This window comes from Rhinatrema bivittatum, chromosome 14 (assembly GCF_901001135.1).
Source record: "Rhinatrema bivittatum chromosome 14, aRhiBiv1.1, whole genome shotgun sequence".
Taxonomy (NCBI): domain Eukaryota; kingdom Metazoa; phylum Chordata; class Amphibia; order Gymnophiona; family Rhinatrematidae; genus Rhinatrema; species Rhinatrema bivittatum.
Window position 1 is genome coordinate 73029631 of NC_042628.1, and position 21498 is coordinate 73051128.

The 21498-nt window shown below is 45.3% G+C and overlaps 1 protein-coding gene across 1 annotated transcript in view; it reads right to left on the minus strand.

The window, feature by feature from the left end:
* LOC115076136 (sialoadhesin-like) overlaps positions 1–14580 on the minus strand; it is a 104613-nt gene extending 90033 nt beyond the window's left edge. Inside the window, exon 1 of the mRNA XM_029577266.1 lies at positions 14490–14580. The gene's annotated coding sequence lies outside the window, so the exon portion shown is untranslated. The remainder of the gene's footprint in view (positions 1–14489) is intronic.
* Positions 14581–21498: the final 6918 nt, after the last annotated feature.

Here is a 21498-nt window from a genome sequence, read left to right on the forward strand (position 1 = left end):
ACAGTGCAGGTAACAGCAATGCAAGCTTCTCTCAAACACACACACACAGTTCCCCATCACAGGACAGGCACAGTGCAGGTAACATCAATGCAAGCTTCTCTCTCTTCTGTCTACCACAGAACAGACAGCACAGACAGATGCAGCACCAGCTTCCCTCACACACACAGTCCTGCCACAGAGGAGGCACAGTGCAGAAAGCAGTAGTACAAGTTTGTCACACACACCTTACCTCATCACAGGGCAGGCACTGAACAGGTAGCAGCAATGCAAGTTTCTCTCACACACTCAGTACCCCATCACAGGATAGGCACTGCACAGGTAGCAGCAGTGCAAGCTTCTCACACAGAAAAAGTATCCCATCACATAACAGGCACAGCATAAATAGTAGTGCAAGCTTCTCACACACACACAGTACCCCTTCACAAGACAGGCACAGCATAGGTTGCAGCAGTGCAAGCTTCTCTCTCAAACACACACTCAGTACCCCATCACAGGACAAGTATAGCACAGATAGAAGCAGTGCAAGCTTCTCTCTCTTCTGCCCCAGAACAGAACAGGCAGAAGCACTGCCGGCTTCCCTCACACACAGCCCTGCCACAGAGGAGGCACAACGCAGGTAACAGCAGTGCAAGCTTCTCTCTCACACACACGATACCCCATCACAGGACAGGCACAGTGTGGGTAGCAGCAATGCAAGTTTCTCTCACACACACAGTGGCCCATCACAGGACAGATACAGTGCAGGTAGCAGCAATGCAAGTTTCTCTCACACACACACACACACACAGTAGCCCATCACAGGACAGATACAGCGCAGGTGGCAGCAATGCAAGTTTCTCTCTCACACACACCCCACCTCAGGAGAGGGGTAGCTTGTATTCCCTACCCTTTCCGGTAAATCAATCATTTCAGGTTATTGCGGCCCGGCCAGCTTAAATAAAGTAGCTCTTTGCCAGCTAGAGTCAAAAAGTAATTTTTACTTATAAAATGAAACAATGAAGAGACAGAGAGAAAAATACATACAGCTCAGTGCAGGCAGTCCCCGATCAGAGCAGATAATTTCAGAAATAGGGAACTTCATGCAAACTGCTGAACTTCCCTTACAAGCAGATTGCAAAACCATTTTCCTGAAGGCCAGGAGAAAGAGTATTTAAGCAATTTTGTGTTATACAACAAATGTAATTTCCTGTGCGTTCAACAGCATCTATGGGTGGTGGGGAATGAAGTGAAGAGATATTTAAGAGGGTGATGACATTGAAGACTATGGAGGCAGATTTCTTGGTTAGGAACCTACCCTTTCATCCATTGACGTCACTATGGGGTGGCAAGTGCCACCCTCAAAATATGGCTTGCCACCCCAGTTTAATACACTGGATCGAGAAAGGATAAATGAAATCTTCCTTAACTACGCCCCACCTGGTCTCCTGGACACAGATGCCTCCCCCATAATTTAAATCATAGCCAAACATAATCAACCTACATGCCCCCGCTTTGATATTAGGGGACTTCAACCTCCATGTCGATTCAATCCCACTCTCTACTAACTGCGAAGCATTCCTCACCTCTCTCAAGGCCATGGGCTTCACACAAATCATCAACAAGCCCACCCATAAAGCAGGGCATATTCTTGGCCTCATCTTCATCAACTCCAGTTTTTCACCCCCTACCCCCACCCAGAATGCACACCAGTCCCCTGGTCTGACCACTCTCCGATTACCATCACCCTCACAAGCATGGAAAACCCCAAAGCACAACCCACTCAATCTACAGTTCACTACAGGAGATCCTGCCCCCCAGAAGTCCTCAGCGAGCATCTATCAAAGGAACTCCACAAACTAGAAGTCTCTGACCCCAACTCGGCACTCCGCTCATGGCTTAGTATCACAGAATCAATAGTGAACAAAGCATGCCCTCGGGCAGCCAGAAAAATCAAACAGACGCCTAATAGGAAACAACCATGGCTCTCCGATGAACTCAGAGAACTTAAACGAAACCTCAGACAAAGAGAAAACAAATGGCATAAGACCCCATGCCCGAGCACACTGTGGGCCGGATTTTAAATGCCCTGCACGCCGGCGCGCCTATTTTGCATAGGCCGTCGGCATGCGCACAGACCCGGGACGCGCGTAAGTCCCGGGGCTTCGTAAAAGGGACGGTTCAGGGTGGGACCGGGGGGGCATGGTCAAGGCCTCCGGACCAGCCCCCGGGTTGGGTGATGGCGCCTGTTTCAGCAGGCGTAAATCTGGCAACAAAGGTAGGGGGGGTTAGATAGGGCCGGGGGGATGGAATAGGCAACGTGCGCCGGGCTCGGCGCACGCAGGTTGCACAAATGTGCACCCCCTTGCGCGCGCTGACCCCGGAGTTTATAAGATACGCGCGGCTACGCGCTTATCTTATAAAATCCAGCCTACTTTTGTTCGCGCCTGGTGCGCGAACAAAAGTACGCCCTCGCGCAAATTTATAAAATCTACCCCTAAATGCATACAAATCAACCTTACACATATACAGAAACGCCACTCTCCGAGCAAAAAAAGATTTCTACAGTCACAGAATACATGACCTCGTCTTTGGCCCTAGGGCTCTATTCTCCTATGTATCAAAGCTCACAAAAACCTCTACCCCATGCATCCCATATGAACAGGCACAAGCAAAGGCAAACAAACTGGCAAATTTTTTCCACAACAAAATATCTAACTTACTAACACTCCTGCCTTTCATTTCTACCACCCACTCAACCAAATCCCAACCAAGCTTCTTCTATCGGTGCCAGACTCCATCTCCAAGTACCTAGCAGACATCATAAACTGCTCACTATCTCAAGGAATCTTCCCGGACGTCCTAAAAAGTGCCACCCTCGAACCCCTTCAAGAAAGCAAATATAGACCCTAGAGAACCCAACAACTTTCACCCCATCTCCAACCTACCTTTTTTGGCAAAGATTATAGAAAAAAATAGTCACCCAATTATCAGAGTACCTGGAAGATCACAACATTCTCCACCCATCACAATATGGATTTCACAAAGCACTAAGCACCAAATCCCTCATCTCCCTCACTGATCATCTCATCTGATCACTCCTTCCTTCTAATACTCCGACATCTTGGCAGCATTCGACACGGTGAATCACTCCACTCTCCTTAAACAACTTTCAGACATCGGGATAACAGGTACGGCCTTCAAATGGTTCGACTCCTTTCTCACGAACAGAGGCTACAAAGTAAAGATCAACAATAAGGAATCTCTGCTCATCAACACCACAAGAGGTGTTCCACAGGGCTCTTCTCTGTCTCCTACACTATTCAACCTATACCTTCTTCCCCTTTGCCAGCTGCTTACGAATCTTAAACTCAAACACTATCTCTATGCCGACGATGTCCAAATCCTGATCGCAATAACTGAATCCCTCACAAAAACACTGAAGTTCTGGGACAACTGTCTCCAAGATATCAACGACCTCCTTACTACCTTGAACCTTATTCTTAACACGTCTAAGACAGAAATGCTCTTTATATCTCTCAACCATAACGATAACCTACATTCAATTCACACCAACACCCTGGCCAGCCAAGCAAGAGACCTTGGAGTTATAATTGATAACCAGCTAAATCTAAAAAAGTTCATCACCAACACAACCAAAGACTGCTTCTTCAAACTTCAGGTACTAAAAAGACTCAAACCGCTCCTGTACTTTCAAGACTTCAGATCGGTACTCCAGGCCATTATATTCTCCAAATTAGACTACTGTAATTCCATTCTGCTAGGCCTTCCCGTCTCTTCCACCAAACCGCTTCAGATGCTACAAAATTCGGCCGCCAGAATTTTAACAAACTCCAACAGAAGAGACCACATCACACCCATCCTGAAAAATCTGCACTGGCTTCCTGTAAACTTTAGAATTCTGCACAAGTGTCTCATCATCCATAAAGCTATTTACAACAGAACACCCATCGATATACACTACCCACTCACAATGCACTTCTCTTCTAGACCCATCAGAGAAGCCTACAAGGGCTTGCTACACAGCCCCCCAGCCAAATCTCTTCCAAAGCCAGCCCAAATCTCCCCCAGCCACCTCTCTTCCAAAGATCGAGCCTTCTCAACAGCGGCACCAGCCATCTGGCACGCCATTCCCCCCGACCTTAGACAAGAACCTTGCACTGACATTCAGAAAGAAACTCAAGACTTGGCCATTTCTACAAGCCTTCCCTGATCTATGACTTCCCCCATGGTCCTCTAGTCGATATACCCAAACCCTGACATGGCTTCTGACTCTATATTAGTTAGTTCCGAGTTTTATGACCAGATACTATTTAGTCATGAATATACGATATTATTACAGTCCTGAGTATATGATATTATTTATATATTGGATAGTATTCAGTCCTGAGTACATATTATAGTCCTGAGTATATGACCAGATATTATTTATTTCTGAGTTACCCATGCCTCTGGCTCTTCCTCCTCCCAGTTCGAGTGCCCCTGTTTTATTGCAACTTTTTGCACTTTTTGCCTATTGTTGATGTTAATGTTATTGCACCATTGTTTCTTGTAAACCAATACGATATGATTGGTATCATGAATGTCAGTATAAAAAGCACTAAATAAAATAAATCCCTGCCCACTATAATGTAGCTGTCAGCCGAGTGAACTTTGCCTTCAATCCACCTTCCCACCACCCCCAACTACCAGGCAGAGTCATGTCCTGCTGCTGCGAGGCCAGTCTCGCAGCTCATATTGCCAGATTGGCCTTGCAGCAGCAGGAGATGATACTGTTTAAATAAGACTCCTGCTGCCGTTCGTAGGCCCATGCCACAACCATTTCACTAGTGGCTGAAGAAAGGAGGGCTGGCAGACCACCGCGGAGCTCATCCTGAAGCAGTCAAAGAAGCAGAAGACTAGTAGCTACTGAAGAAAGAGCGAGGGCTGGTAGGCTGTCATGGAGCCCATCCCATGGTGGCCAAAGGAGCACAGGACTCAGCAGCTGTCAGTGCACCCTATCCCACTGGTGGCTGAAGAAGAGGCGAGTTAGAGAGGGCAGGCTCTGAGCCTGTGTGTGTGTGAGAAAGAGAGAGAACCTGCCAGTATGTGAGAGCAAGAAAGCCTGTGGGTGGAAGAGAGTGCCTATGTGTGGGGGAGAGAGAGAAAAAGTGAGCTTGTGAGTGTATGTGTACGAGAAAGTCTGCATGTGTGTGGGAAGAGGAAAGTGAGCCTATTTCTATGTGAGTGACAGAGAGAGAGCCTGTGTGTGTAAAAGAGAAAGAGGGAAGAGAGATCCTATCTGTGTGTATGTGAGAGAGAGTTTGATAGAGATTGTGGGAGAAAGTACAAGTGAGTGTGTGTGAATGTGACCGAGAGCACCACTGAGTGAGCATGTGTGTGTGTGAGAGAAAGAATGAATGTGTGTTAGAGTTTGTGTACGGGAGAGAGAATAAGGATTTTGCACCTCTCCCTCCCCACTAATCCAGGACAATTTCAGGGTGCTCAAAAATTTCCAGGTTTGGAGAGCAGAGGATTTTTTATGTTGTTTTGAAATATTTTAGTGGGGTTTTTTATTTTAATATGTTTATCATTATTAGATGTTATGAAATATGTATTTTTTATTAGAATGTTTTACTATTATGATTACACTGGTAAACAAAGTTTGTGGTTCCTTCAGGCTTTTTGGTGTTCCAGATTTATGCTGCTGATCACAGATATTACTTCGAAATTTGTACAGCACGTAAGGTTTTTGAGAAATGGCCATTGTGTTACAATAAATTGTGAAATTTTAAAACATAATCTCGCTTACATATATTTTCTTGCTGGACAGTAGTTTTTATGATTTTTAAAATTCATGTTGTATTTTTGATGCCATAAGCAACATAACATGTAACAGAGACTAACTTTTTAAAAAATACACCAAGAACCTCTGCCTGATCATGCCAAAACTTGCTCGGCAAGCCCCAGCAATTTGCGGCAAATGTTTCCACGCATAAGTGACGCCAAGATAAAAGGTGTTTTTGTTGGCCCACAGATCCGAGCTGTGATGAAGGACAGCCACTTTGATGGTCTTCTGCAAGGTACAGAACATGTTGCGTGGACAGCCTTCAAGAATGTCGTTTGTAACTTTCTAGGCAACTATAAGGCAGCAGACTATGTCAAACAGGTTGAAAATCTGCTTCAGGCATACAAATAGATGAAGTGCAACATGTCATTGAAGATACATTTTCTTCATTCCCACTTGGACTTCTTCCCAGACAACCTTGGCGCTGTGAGTGACGAACATGGTGAAAGGTTTCATCAAGGCAAGTGGAACCCCTCCATGCTGGGTGACTATTGGACTCTCATCTGCGAAGCGTCGGAAAGTGATTACAAACGAAAATCTGCGGCAAAACTCTCCCAAATCTGCGGCAAAACATCAACATTGCCATTATAGCTTAAGCCGCTACAGACACCTAACAATGCTTAATGTATATCGCACTTTTCTGGCAAACGGTACGTGATACAGACATAATAAATGCATATTTGTGTTCAGCTTGTTAAAATCTACTTGTTTCACCGAAGGTTGTGGAGGAAACAAAATGTTCCCAGAAATTTGTTTACCAGTTTTATAATTCTCTATTTTGTTGTTTGATGTTTTATGAGAAATGATATTGTTTCTGATTTTCCATTGTTGCATGGTTTCTAGGTCAGTTTTTGTTTGCACTTTATGACCTGTTTATTCTGTTTGGTGAGGATCTGTGTTCTGTATGTGTGATTGAGATGAAATAGTCTGCTTGCAGTTTCTGTGTAGGGATCTAAGATAGCCTAACTTGTTCTGTTTTCTTAATAGGAGGTGTATTGGTGTTTTAGGGCCTGTGCTACTGCTTCAGAGGTAGGATTGTTACTGTTTGAATCTCTGGAGTTAGTGCTGTTATGGCACCAACTTCAAGGTTTGATATCTCAGTTCTGAATTTCTTTGTTCTGAATTTTGTGTTAGTTCACAAAGTGTCTGTAGTGGAAGGTGTTTGTGCTGCTGTTATTAAATTGACAACAGAATTTGAAAGCTTTTGTATAAGGTAAATTGTAAGGGTCAACATCCCAGGACCATTCCTAGGGGACTTTGTGGATGCAGATTGTGCAGGATGTATATTGAGATTCTGTTCCTTCTTGTATAGAGACTCAAACAGAAGAATTGGCTGAATGAGGATGTCAAATAATTTTAATGGTTGTTTTACTGGGAGTTTGAAACTGGCCTTATTTATTGTACAAAAAGGCCTTGGGACTTTTTCTTCTCATACCTTTTATAGACAGACAATTTAATGATGGGGATGGGTGGTGGCATGAAGTGCGTAAATGTCACTTTGGCTTATCCCCCCTGTCACCACCCTAAATGCTTCTGTCTAGAGACGCCACCGCGTTGATCTTAGTCAGAAAGGGGCTGAGAAGTGATGAGTTGAATGGAAAGATGTTTGTCTATACAGGGTTTTGTTACTTATTTATAGAGTTTATATACCGGAGGTTCCTGTATAATATACATATCACCCCGGTTTAGTCCTGCTGCGTTTTTCATGGACATCAGAGTTGAGGTGGGGGTTTTGGAGTTGGGAGGATAAGGGGTTACTTCTATGGGTGCCTGCACTGAGGCTCCTCTGCTGGCTTTTGAGCTGAGGTTTTAGGAAGCAGGAGAGAGTTGCATGGCCTGCATTTTACACCTCACAGCCTATCCCAGGAGAACGACGTTTCTGACCTGGCCAGCATCTCCCCAGGTCTTGGAAAAGAGAGAAAGCAGAGAACTGTTTGAGAAGTTGTCTTTACCTTCTGCCCACCCAGAGAGAGATTTATTTTTTTTGGACTTTGAACATCTTTTGGATTTTTCCCATCAGAAGTCCGGTGGAGTTTTATTACCAGATAGGAGATTCTGCCCTACTGGGAGCCCACATTCCTACCACTCCGGAGTGAGGGGTTTTCCTAGTTTATCATCCAAATGGATACCGCCTCTGCTTCAGAGAAAAATTAGCACTTTGGGAATGTTTCTTTTTTTGTATGAAGATTTCCTGAATAATTTCTTTTGTGAAATGGACTTCTGAGCATTGTTGATTGCAGTAAAGTTTTGTTGAACATCCAGAGTGTTGAGCGTTTTCTTCAATAATGAAGGTTCCTTCAAGCCAGAACATCCCAAGCGTGAGTACAGTGGAGTCTTCAGCCAAAGAGAGATTGAGAGCTGCCACCGAGTCCCCACCCCTGAATCCAGGACTCCTGAGGTTTATGTTCCTCCTTGCCAGAAAGGACCCTGGCAACTTTGTGGCCTGTGGTGGAGCAAGTTTGAGTAGAGAGGGGAACCAGGAATAAGACTGGCCCCCAGGAACAACCATGCACCTCTGCATTCTGGGAGGTTCCTGAAGAGGGGGATACATATATGTAAACCCCAGATAGAGTAGAGAAAATGAGAGGGTCTGGCACCCGAGTGAGCGAAATGCCAGTCTCTCGATAGGGTTCAAAAGAGTGTGGGTCACGCAGATGGTACGGTGGACCTGAGCTTAGAGACAAGGAAGATGTACAGCGTCCTAATCTGGATAGGACTCTAACTTAATGAGAATCCCCTCTATGACCTCCTATAACCGCAGTCTCGTCAATAACCAGAAAAAAATGGGGACTAACTACAATATTTTTCCAACCAACAAAACTGACTACCAGTATTGTGAATATGCAATGGTCACGGATTATATCCGGTACATAGGCTTCCACAGCTAGGCTGCAATAGTTACAAAATTACAAGAAAGAGTAATGCTCCAACTCAGTTATACACATCTTCCCCTTGGCTAGGAGAAGAAAATCCTCTCCATTTACTGCCATAAAGACTCATTTTTACTCACTTCAAACACTATTTCTCCCTTTTTTTTGTAGACCATAGTTTCACAGTCTTAGCATAACGCAAACCACATCAGTACTCACTCCCTGGGTACCTAATAATTCTATTCATTCTCAAAGAAACCGTGTAAACCCTTCAGAAGTTTCTTCTGATGCCCATCCAAGCAATAGCAAAGGACTTCTCCAGTGTCCTCACTCAAACCTGCGCCTCCGGGACTCAGGTCGGGTCCCCTGGTTCTTGTTACGTTCTGTGTTTTCGGAACTAGTTAGTGGGCCCTTGGGCCGTGGCAAGAGCTGACTCCACCCACAGGGAGGAGCCCTATGGGGACTCACCACGGCAGGCGGGGGTCTCAGCAGTGATAGGCACCAGAGGCAGTAGTTTATTATACAGCAAGATAACCCGAGGTGCGGGTTGGACTCAATCCAAAGCAGACGACCTGTAAGCTGGTCTCTCCGGTAGTGACCCGCAGTGCAGGGTAAGCGGGGGAATACTTCCTCTAGATGAAGCTTGTGTAGGTCGCCCTGGTAGTGGTCTGCAGAGCAGGGTAGGCCGGTGGTAGATGTTTGCCCAAGACAGTGTGGATCCGGTAGTGGTCCGCAGAGCGGGATAACCCGAGAATCCACACAGAGAGAAGGAGGAAGTTGTAGAGCAGATCCAGTACTCACTCTGAACAGAGTAGCCAGCTGTAGTGGTAGGCACCGAGGAGACTTGAGAGATAGGGGCACTGAAGGGTCGTCTGTGGAAATAGGAAGAGACTCACTGGGTTAGAGAAGAGAGGCAAGTGGAGATGGCTCTGAGGAGCGGATAGCCCTGAATGCGGCAAGGCCCCCAAGGAGTGGGTACCTAGATCACTCAGACAGGAGCACAGGAACAGCGAAACAAAAGTCCCAGAATGGCGGAATTGAGCAGGACAGGAATCCTTGCTAACTCGATGGTATGCTGGCCCAATGAGATTATATATACGTAGGTAGTGATGTCATGCGGTAGGGACGCCCCTGAGGTTCCTGCCATGAGGTGGTTAAGATGGGGGCAGGCACATGCGTGCACACCCTAGGTCACCCCAGAAGTAGAAGACTGCCGGGAGCATCAGCGCCATCCTGGGAACGCCATGGAGGGCGGCATGCAGAAGCCGAGGTGGCCATCCTCCCTAGACTTGGAACGGCAGGGAAAGAAAGAGGTGAGCAGCAAAGGTCGCAGCCATCTGCGACCAACAGTTTTCCCCTTGAAGAGTTTAAATGACTTTGGATTTTTGAGTCTTTCTGTGCTAGATTCATGAAACGCTGGCCATCATGGGTGCGGTATTGCAGTCTTCACTTAAGCGAGCAGAAAGGAAATGGGAGCAGAAGAAAATAACTCTTTGCAAAGTTAAGTTCTTTATTATAATGTAAAAAGAGCAAGATAATACACTTTGAAATATAAGGCCACAGTTTTCACAATTAAGCTTGGTTTGGTTGGAGGTTTTTGACCCACGATTAGAAGTGGCTGTAATCATTAACCAATAGACATCAACGTGTTTCTGAGGTCTTTTACTCCTGTTTATAAATTGATGTAAGATGTACAAAGATTCAGCAAATAATTGATTCTGTACACAAGCATTGTAGTGGAAGAAACTTTTTCCTTGGTCCCCTTGAGGAGAAACCCCTCTCTGCCTCGGGTCTTTCCCTTTGATGGGATAAAGGCCCTCTCAGAAGAGAGACCACCCTCAGTGATCCCACTCCTCATATGGGTTCCCTCCAACTCCCCAGCATTTTATACTGGAGGAACGCTCCCTGCACAATACTTCTCTTCCCATTCTTCTGAAAGAATATTCCTTTATAAACCGTTATCCCTGCTTCCTACATATCCCGCCATGCAATGCATCTTCTAATTTTACCAGAAATGGTGCCATCTAGTGGCCATTAGTCCATTAGCTGCTTCCATGAACAGATTAGGTAGCCTCCCCCATCCAGAGTCCTTTCCAAGGGTTTGTTAGTGACAAAAAATGGCTCCTTCTTTGGAGACCCATCACACATATGACTAACATAATCCTCATTTCTATGGTCTCGCCCCTCCCCCATGTCAGAGAAGGGTCTTAATCTGATTCCCCCAGCCCATGCACACCTCAGGTCTTGCTGAGCAAAGAGACAGAGGAAGCACCTTTGATTGCTGCAGAGAATAGCAATTCATTGCCCGCTGGTTTAGTGAAGGAGGAAATACACTCAATGGAAGTTGAGAAATTGTTTCCTGCTACCCAGAGCTGCAGCAACCTTATGTACTTGGTCACCAGTAACTAGGAAGGCTGGACTGGAGACTCAGACAGACCTGGACCGGTTTTCTTTTGATTCTCACTTCTGCTAACAAATTTGACAACAGATTTGCATCAGGGATTGTGGATTAGGCGCAGGACGAGGCAGACATGAGGTCATCTGATAAGTCTTCGTGGACAGGTCACATGATGTCTTGTGGTGATTTGGTTTTTCACCAGCTAGAAGCTGAACTGATCTAAAGAAGGAAGACTTTGCTGGGGAACACCGACTATTGTATAGTATTGGTTTATTCCGTAGACCTGACTAACTATCAAATTTACTTTATTATAATGTTTGGTGCTAAGGAAACTTTAGAGCACAGAGCCATAATGTGAGCAATGTGTGAGATTCACTGTGGGGCATTCAGTAAATGTAAGGAAGGAAGCAAGAAAGAGCCGAGGAGGAGAGAATAGAGGGAAGGGGAGGAGGAGAGAAGAAAGAGATTTAACTCCAGGAGTGAATCTGGCAGTCCCAGTGAGGGCACAGCCTTTGGCACCGTGGATCGCAAGATGCTTTTAACCCGGTTTAGATTCTATGGTGTCGCGGGCAGAGCCCTTAAGGGGATAATTTTATCAAAGTCTGTATAAATCACAGACGTTTGCTTTGGAAACTCCCATAGACAATTACACCTGTTAGTTATTATGTGTGGGTAGTTTTGCATGAGAATTTGCACACAGTCGCACATACTTTTAGAAGTAAGGTTTGCAAGTAAATGAACATCTCCTCCGATCCCCCAAATGGGGAAAACGCTGGGAGCATACAAGTCCTATGTGCCCACTTCTCTTGGCATGGCATGTGGGCAATTTAATAAAATGCTATTTCTGCAGTTAAAGTACTAACAGGGCGATGCAATACTGTGCGCTGCGGCCAGCGCATGGCTCAACACACAATTGGACGTGCGTTCATAACCCCTGATGCAAGACAGGGATTAGCATGTCCAAAACACACATCCAATCGAGCGCCTAGCTAATAGCATTCACCACATGTAAAGTACATGTAGATGAGGCTATTAGCTAATCCCTGTGATGCAAAAAATTTAGTGCATGGACAATGCAGCAAATATTACACCAGCCTGGGTCTACCACACTCGAGGGCGCATTATAGAATAAAAAATTCCAGATTTCTGTGATCCCTCCTACTAGTATCGTGACGATACTAGTAGGAGGGATTTTTCTTTCATGATTGCAAAAGTAAATGAAAAAATAAAATTTGGGAAAAAAAAAAAATTTTCTGGGCACCCAATATACATCCACAGTATACACAGTCCCGGCCGTGTATATTGTGCCGGGAGTGGGAGAAAAGGGAGCTCCCGTTTAACCCGCACTGGCAGCCACCTTTCCTGGGTGCCCGATGCTGAGGGCGCTAGGGATGCACAATTTCCCCTAGCGCCTCCTACTAGGGCAGCCAATTTAAATATTAAATCGGATGTCCGGGAGAGGTGCAGCGGAAGAGCGGGCGCTCAGTCATGAATGCCTATTTTATGCGCACCGATATCGCATTGGCCTGAAAGAGTGAATTGAAAACCCATTGCTGTGGATTAAGCAGTGCTTTACCAGCAGAAACAGGAGTTTAGGAAAGTGCCCGAGCGCCGTGCAGGTAACAGTACTCATGTAGGACCCCGATGCTCGCACGTTTCCCAGCAGTAGGGGCAGCCATCCCCGAGGTCAAGCTCGGGACTATGCGCACACTTTTCAGTTTTCCAAGTTTTGTACTACCTCAAGTTGCTCTTCAAGTATCCTCAGCAGTAAGCGATAAAAGAAAAAAAAGGTAGGCGAAAGGGTTTAGGGTCGTCAGAGGACCGCTGCCGGGGTCCTCTGACGACAGGGAAGCCGTCCCTGCCGGTGCTTGCTTCCATCCTCAGGCTTCACGGCAGGGAACCGCTCCTCTTCGGTCCTTCCACGTGGTGGATGCCACCGACCTGCCTGCTCTGCCTTAGGCGCGGGTGCGCGCCTCACCTCAACATTTAAAGGGCCAGCGACGGGAAAAGCCCCGCAGCCCTCAAAGATAATGTCATCCATCAGTTCTGCTTCAGCCCTATAAAAGGAGCCCTGTGTCAGTCTTTTGTTGCCTTCGCAAGGAGCCAGTTCGCTCCTGGATGTCCAGACCTTCGCTCCAGGGGTCTTCTGAGGTCCATCGCTTCAAGGTCCTGGGTTTCCTGTTGGAGCTCCTTTGTCTTCATCTGAGCCTTCATTCCTGATGCTTCATGTCCAGATGTTCCGCAGTCCTGCGAGTTCATTCCTGAAAGCCTTGATGTTCCAGATGTCCTGTTTGTGGTTCCATTCCTGAATTTCCTGTCATTCACATCCTGATGCTCCGTGTTCCTGACACCCTTGTCTTTTCTTCTGTGTCCAGTTCCCAGGTTCCTTGTACCCACCTTTCCTGGTGTGCCTGGTCATGGTCCATGACCAGCCCACGGGATAGCTGCGTAGGGTGCTTCATGGTACAAGGCCTCCTTCTCTGCTGCAGCGCAAGCCTCCGGGAGACTTCCGTCTTGAAGCCTTGTTCCTGTATCTCTTGTTCCCGGTCTACGGAGTTCCCTTGCGTCTGCCAGTACCTGCTCCGTTTCAGCATGGTCCATGACCAGCCACAGGTGGCTGTGTAGGGCACACCCCAGTGCAGGCCCCTACGGTATCTTCACCATTTTCCTGTCTCACCTTCCATAACCTCATCTTGAGTCTGCTTCACATCCAGCGTTGTCTGCAACCAGCCCATGGGATGGCTGTGTAGGGTGCGCTGCTTTGCAGTGCTCACCCAGTACTTTGCTTAACTCCTGAATCCTTGCTTGAAACTCCTGAGTGTCACACAACCTCTGGACTGTGGGCTCCCGACTCCATCTTGAAGGGTCCCGTCTTGAAGGAGTTTTTTTCTAGGTACTCAAAAAACTCAATTGGAAGTTATATACAATTTCTTTTTATAAGTCCTCAGGCAGGGTTTGAACCATCCCCAACGTGCTCAGAAGGCAGATGCCTTCCCCACTGAGCCAGCAGCTTGACCAATGAAGGCTGGCTTCAAAAGTTCACCTTTAAATCTTTAACTTTGCTTTTTCAGTCTTCAGAGATATCCAAAAGAAAACCAAAACTAAATCTCCATACATTCTCATAAAGTCCAGGTAATTGCCAAGTTCTTGTGGCCTGGTTTGGCCACTGTTGGAAACAGGATGCTGGGCTTGATGGACCCTTAGTCTGACCCAGCATGGCAATTTCTTATGTTCTTAAATCAAAAGTCTGGCCTAATGGGCCTAACTGCCACCTCCCACTGTATCTCTGGGATATTCAGCTTGTCCCAATAGATACAACCACCCACTGGCAGTTTCCTGAAAATGTCCTTTAAGTAGGTAAATCCAAACAACAAAAAGTCTTTATCCAATGGCTCACCTTCTTTGAAATCACGATGACCATCCTTCTTCCCACGGTAGCAGGAGCATCCAGCATTCAAGTCTTTCAGCGCAACCAGTAGCAAGGTCTTTCTCTCTCAGTCCTCAGCAGGAGACTGAGACTGCTTTGCTATGGAGTCCTTTTTATACTCGGTAAACTCCTCCTCTTCTAGTAAGGGATTGGCTCGTGGGGGGGGGGGGGGGGGGGGTGTCCCACCCTCGATTTGGCCCTCCTCCTGTAGCCAAGGATTGGCTTCTGGAGTGTCACCCTTTGTTTCCCACACCTGTGGTTTTTCTGTCTCTATAGTTACCGGAGGAAGGAATCAGGGTACTTCCTTGGCTGGGTGTCGCTGTGTTTTCCTTCCCCCCTTTTCTAGGACTTTTGGTTCCAGGGCTTTTAGCCTATATCTCTGGGTTGGGACATAGACCCCGTCACACTGAGTAACTCGAATCCTTGCTTGACGTTCCCAAGCGGCGGGTCCGAAAGGGCTTTCGAGTGGCCGGAGGGCTACTCTCGTGACCAGCATTGGATTGCTGGGTCACATGGTGCTTGCAGGTCCAGCAGAGGCCGGGTCCAGCCCAGTTCCTGTTCCGGATTCCATTGCTTGTCTTCAGTCCAGCCTTGCTCTTGTCCTGCCCATGCCTCGCCTGCCTTCGCACCTCTTCTGAGTTCCTTTGGGGTCAAGCTATGGCCCAAGAACACACATTCTCCTCAGAAGTGGAACTGCTCTCCTAGCGCTTCCTAACAAGTACTTTGACTTTAAATAGTACTACTACTGTGACTAGGGAAGCCAATCTGATGTCGCACCTAGCTACCACCATAGAATTTTAGTAATAATGATAGCAATTCCCACTCTATTTTTGTTTACTGGACCCTACCAGTGACTATAGGGGTGATTTGAATGAACCAACTATTTAACTATATTTTATTTTCTCTATATTATTTTTATATACCAACATTCATTTCCTCAGGTACAAAAACTTAGATTGCAAGCCCTCTGGGACTTACAATCTAAGTTTTTGTACCTGAGGAAATAGAGGGTAAAGTGACTTGCCCAAGATCACAAGGAGCAACAGCAGGACTCAAACCCTGGTCTCCTGATTCACAGTCTACTGCTCTAACCACTAGGCTATTTCTCCTTACTAGCAAAAAAAATATATTTTGTTATGTAGACCAATGATTCTTATGTATTACTATTTTTTTCCTGATTTCAAACCTCCTATCTAGTATCTACCATAAATTACTCAAAAACCTAATTTTAATTTTAATTCAAATTTAGAATTATCTTCAATATTGAAGTTTCCATTAGCCTTATTAACATTTTTTCTATTAACTAATATAGGAATTTTCTAATTCCAAACTCTTTTAGTGTACATTTTATTAATTATTTCCTATATAGGCTTTTTTATAAACTTTAAATAATTGTAACCTTTACAAATAGGTGTCCCTCAACTATTTAAACTTTTCTCATCTGAACACTACTTGTGTTTATCCTTACGTTTTCCTTGTTTTTATTTCTTTTTGAGGTCCCCCCTGGGATAACCAGTACTCTGATGTCATTGATGACCTCAGCAGTGCAGATTCAACGATTTTAAACCTGCTCAAGCACCTATTGCTCCAAATGTCCATTTCACTTTTTTTTTCTTCTTGTCTCCCCTAACCAAGATGTCAGCTTGCAAAGGAGAGTAAGAGTGACAGCCCTTATAAACACAGCTGATCCTCCCTGCTGGTCTCTCTTATAAACACAGCTGATCCTCCCTGCTAGTCTCTCTTCTCAGCCCAATGTCTTTCTTAATTGTTTTTTTCTAAAATCAATAGCTCTTAGCAGCTGACTCTGTATCAAGTAAGCACGGTCCTAATCCCTATCAGTGACTGCAATACTGGAAGGTTGACGGTGCTCCCTTCACTCCGGACCCCTTTTCAGCTTCAGGGAATTGCAGCTTCACTGTCCCTTTTTCTCTCCTTTATTTTTTTTTCTTTTAAACTACAAGCAGCAGATCCCCACGGCAACGCGGCAAACTCTAGTTCAAGTGGCAACAGGCCCAATTAGTATCGCTAAAGCACTCTCCGCTAACAGGGCCCTCGTTTTCTCCCATCAATCACAGCCCCGCTCTCTCCCCCCCTTGTGGCAGTGAGACAATCGCAGTTCAACTCCCCTCATGGCAGTAGCAGGCCTCACGCGCACCATGACAGTGCTTTCCTCCAACAGGGTTTCTAATATAAGAACATAAGAACATAAGAACATGCCATACTGGGTCAGACCAAGGGTCCATCAAGCCCAGCATCCTGTTTCCAACAGAGGCCAATCCAGGCCATAAGAACCTGGCAAGTACCCAAAAACTAAGTCTATTCCATGTTACCGTTGCTAGTAATAGCAGTGGCTATTTTCTAAGCCAACTTAATTAATAGTGGGTAATGGACTTCTCCTCCAAGAACTTATCCAATCCTTTTTTAAACACAGCTACAATAACTGCACTAACCACATCCTCTGGCAACAAATTCCAGAGTTTAATAGTGCGTTGAGTAAAAAAGAACTTTCTCCGATTAGTTTTAAATGTGCCCCATACTAACTTCATGGAGTGCCCCCTAGTCTTTCTACTATCCGAAAGAGTAAATAACATCTACCCATTCTAGACCTCTCATGATTTTAAACACCGCTATCATATCCCCCCTTCAGCCGTCTCTTCTCCAAGCTGAAAAGTCCTAACCTCTTTAGTCTTTCCTCATAGGGGAGCTGTTCCATTCCCTTTATCATTTTGGTCATCCTTCTCTGTACCTTCTCCATCGCAATTATATCTTTTTTGAGATGCAGCGACCAGAATTGTACACAGTATTTGAGGTGCGGTCTCACCATGGAGCGATACAGAGGCATTATGACATTTTTCGTTTTATTCACCAATCCCTTTCTAATAATTCCCAACATTCTGTTTTCTTTTTTGACTGCCGCAGCACACTGAACCGACGATTTCAATGTGTTATCTACTATGACGCCTAGATCTCTTTCTTGGGTTGTAGCACCTAATATGGAACCTAACATTGTGTAATTATAGCATGGGGTATTTTTCCCTATATGCATCACCTTGCACTTATCCACATTAAATTTCATCTGCCATTTCGATGCACGATTTTCCAGTCTCACAAGGTCTTCCTGCAATTTATCACAATCTGCTTGTGATTTAACTACTCTGAACAATTTTGTATCATCTGCAAATCTGATTACCTCGCTCATCATATTTCTATCTAGATCATTTATAAATATATTGAAAAGTAAGGGTCCCAATACAGATCCCTGAGGCACTCCACTGCCCACTCCCTTCCACCAAGAAAATTGTCCATTTAATCCTACTCTCTGTTTCCTGTCTTTTAGCCAGTTTGCAATCCACGAAAGGACATCGCCACCTATCCCATGACTTTTTATTTTTCCTAGAAGCCTCTCATGAGGAACTTTGTCAAACGCCTTCTGAAAATCCAAGTATACTACATCTACCTGTTCACCTTTATCCACATGTTTATTAACTCCTTCAAAAAAGTGAAGCAGATTTGTGAGGCAAGACTTGCCCTGGGTAAAGCCATGCTGACTTTGTTCCAGACTGGTACTATTTTTGTCTTATCATAATTGATTTTAAAACCTGATACCCGGCTGTATGACTATCTCCACTATGAGTTTAGACAGAGATGCCACCGGAGAACTTATGATAAAAATATATCATCTGTGAACACCCAGATTGCTACATATTTTGGTTGTGAAGGGCTCAATGCCAGAGCAAACAATTCTGGGGAGAGCAGATAGCCCTGTCTAGTTCCACGTCCCACCACAAATATGGAGGAGTAACCTCCATTAACCTTTATGGCTGCCTCGGGTGATGTATAAAGTTTCTATACCCAACTTGTGAGGTTCAATCTGAGTTGAAATTTCTCTAATGTTTGAAACAAAAAGTCCCAATGCACTCGGTCGAACACTTTTTCGGCGTCCACAGCCATTAAAATGGTACGGTTTTGTTCTTCGAATGCCAGATTAAATTGAGCACTCTACGGACATTGTCTGTTGCCATGCGTCCGGGAATAAAGCCTGATTGATCCTCGTGGACCAGATCAGGTATCAGGTGCCCCAACCTCTTAGCTAAGATTTTGGCTAGCAATTGTATGTCTATGTTTAAGAGAGAGATAGGGCAGTAAGAACTGTATTGCAGAGTGTCTTTTCCTGCTTTGGACAATACCATTATTCCTGCTGTATTAGTGTTTGGTGCTAGGTTAAGGTCCCCTAACGGTGAATTAAATGCTGTAGTTAGCAAGGGGGATAATATAGCTCAGAAAAAAGTTTAAAGAATTTTCCCATGAATCCATCCAAGCCTGGCACTTTCCCAATGTTTAGTTCTTTTAATTGCCTGTTCTGTTTCACTCACTGTTATTTTCCTATTTAAGAATTCCTTCAGACGCTCATTGGGTTGGGGTAGGGGAACCGAGGATATGTACTCTGATAGTGCGTTTGGTTTTATATTGGAGTCTTTCTTGTATATTTCCTGGTAGAAATGCACGAACCTGTCCCTAATTTGATTGTTATTAGTTAATAGATTATCTGCCTCATCCTTGAGTTTAAAATTTGTGTTTGTGTCTTTTGCTTTTTTAATGCATGCGCTACCATCCTTCTGGCTTTGTGCCGCCCTCAAAATAACTTTGCTTTGCTAGATCTAATCGGAAAGCTGTTTTGGCTCTATTCAATTGTTGTAGTTCCTGGCGGGCTTCATATAGTTTTCCCAAATCATTGACATTTTTAGATCTTTTATGGGTAGCTTCTAGGAATCTTATTTTCTTCTAGTTTGGTTTTGTGAGATGCTAGGGATATAAGATGGCCTCTCACTACTGCCTTAAGGCCTTCCCATAATGACATCGGTGAGACTTACCCATTTATCATTTATCTGTACATAATCCTGAATTATAAGCCAGATTTTCTGAACTATCAATTTGTCTTCAAATAAAGAATCATTACCATGCCAATAGCATCTCCCCTTATCTTGTAATAGGTATATATCGCATATTATAGGGGCATGATCAGACCAGGATATGATATCTATGGAAGCTGTGGCAATTCTGTTAACCAGTAATTTATCCACCAAGAACATATCAATCCTGGAGTAGGAATTGTGTACAGATGAATAATAAGTGTAGTCATGGGCACCCTCTATGTAAGTATGATCTATATTTTCTTTGTTATATGTGCCCTATTGTAAACTGTTATGATGGTAAATAACTTAATGATGGTATATAAAAACTTTTAAATAAATAAATGGTGCCATATATCCACCACCCCCAATTCTTCTATCATATGTTTCAATCCTTTATGTTGAATTGAGGATATAGAGCTTCTACCTGTAGAAGTATCTATATGGGGATTCAGTACCATGTTAAAGTCCCCTCCTATTATACAATAATCACCTTGTATCGTGTCTAATTTGGATTGGAGTTTTTGATAAAAAATCATGTTGATTGTGGGTGGGGTAATATATATTTACTAAAATTAACTTCCCTTGTGGATTATTCATTTGCAAAATTATATATCTCCCTTCTACATCTTGGTGTAGCAATTGAAATTCAGCACATATGGTATTAGCTATCAAGATTCCCACCCCACCATATCTATTTGTAGCCGTACTGGGTGTTAAGAATACCTTAGAAGATTGACAGCTACCCCGCAGCAAACCCCCATCGCTTTGCCAAAAATGTGTCTCCTGGAAGAAAATAATATCGGCTCTTAAGCGTTGTGCTTCCTTATATAGCATGTTTCATTTAAAAGGGGAATTCAGGCCTTTGACATTAATGGATGCTAGTCTGAGAGCAGCCATGATGGTGAGTCTCGGTGTCTAAGAAAACCCACTGCCCTGTTGTATTGTGGTTATATCTGGGCTGGGTTGGTTGTTTCCTTAGGGGCGGATTTTCAGAGCCCTGCTCGCGTAAATCCGCCCAAAACCGGGCGGATTTACGCGAGCAGGGCCCTGCGCGCCGGGAAGCCTATTTTACATAGGCCTCCCGGCGCGCGCAGAGCCCCGGGACTCGCGTAAGTCCATGGGTTCTCGGAGGGGGGCGTGTCGGGGGCATGTCGGGGGGCGGGCCCGGTCGTCGCGGCGTTCCGGGGGCGTGTCGGCAGCGTTTTGGGGGCGGGTACGGGGGCGTGGCTACGGCCCGGGGGCGTGGCCGCGCCCTCCGTACCCGCCCCCAGGTCGCGGCCCGGCGCGCAGCAGGCCCGCTGGCGCGCGGGGATTTACGTCTCCCTCCGGGAGGCGTAAATCCCCCGACAAAGGTAAGGGGGGGGGTGTAGACAGGGCCGGGTGGGTGGGTTAGGTAGGGGAAGGGAGGGTAAGGTGAGGGGAGGGCAAAGGAAAGTTCCCTCCGAGGCCGCTCCGATTTCGGAGCGGCCTTGGAGGGAACGGGGGGAGGCAGTGCGGCTCGGCGCGCGCAGGCTATACAAAATCGATAGCCTTGCGCGCGCCGATCCAGGATTTTAGTGGATACGCGCGGCTCCGCGCGTATCTACTAAAATCCAGCGTACTTTTGCTTGAGTCTGATGCGCAAGCAAAAGTAGGCTGATCGCGCTTCTTTTAAAATCTACCCCTTAGTTCCCACTCCTTGTCCCCGTTATTATATCCCTTTTCCCTCATTTTATAACGTGGACGGCAGAAATACCCTTCAGACAAACAACCTAGTAACCCGTTATGGCCTCCTCCCCTGTCCTCCCCCTTCCCCCTTTGATGGATAGGCTGAACAATCACAGCCTGAGGTTTGTGGTTAAAATGACGTCCGCCATGTCGTCCCCCCCCCCCCATCTCTTTTAACATTATCATTAAACTATTACAACACATTATGTATAAATCTTCTCTCCTGACGTTTCCTCAATCTATGAGTGAGAAAGAGAGAAACTTGTGCTTTGGTAGTTCAACCTGTGTAAATTTAACCATTCAGAGCACAAATTACTATAACACTGTCAGGGAGTACCCTCATCTTTAGGACATAGTTG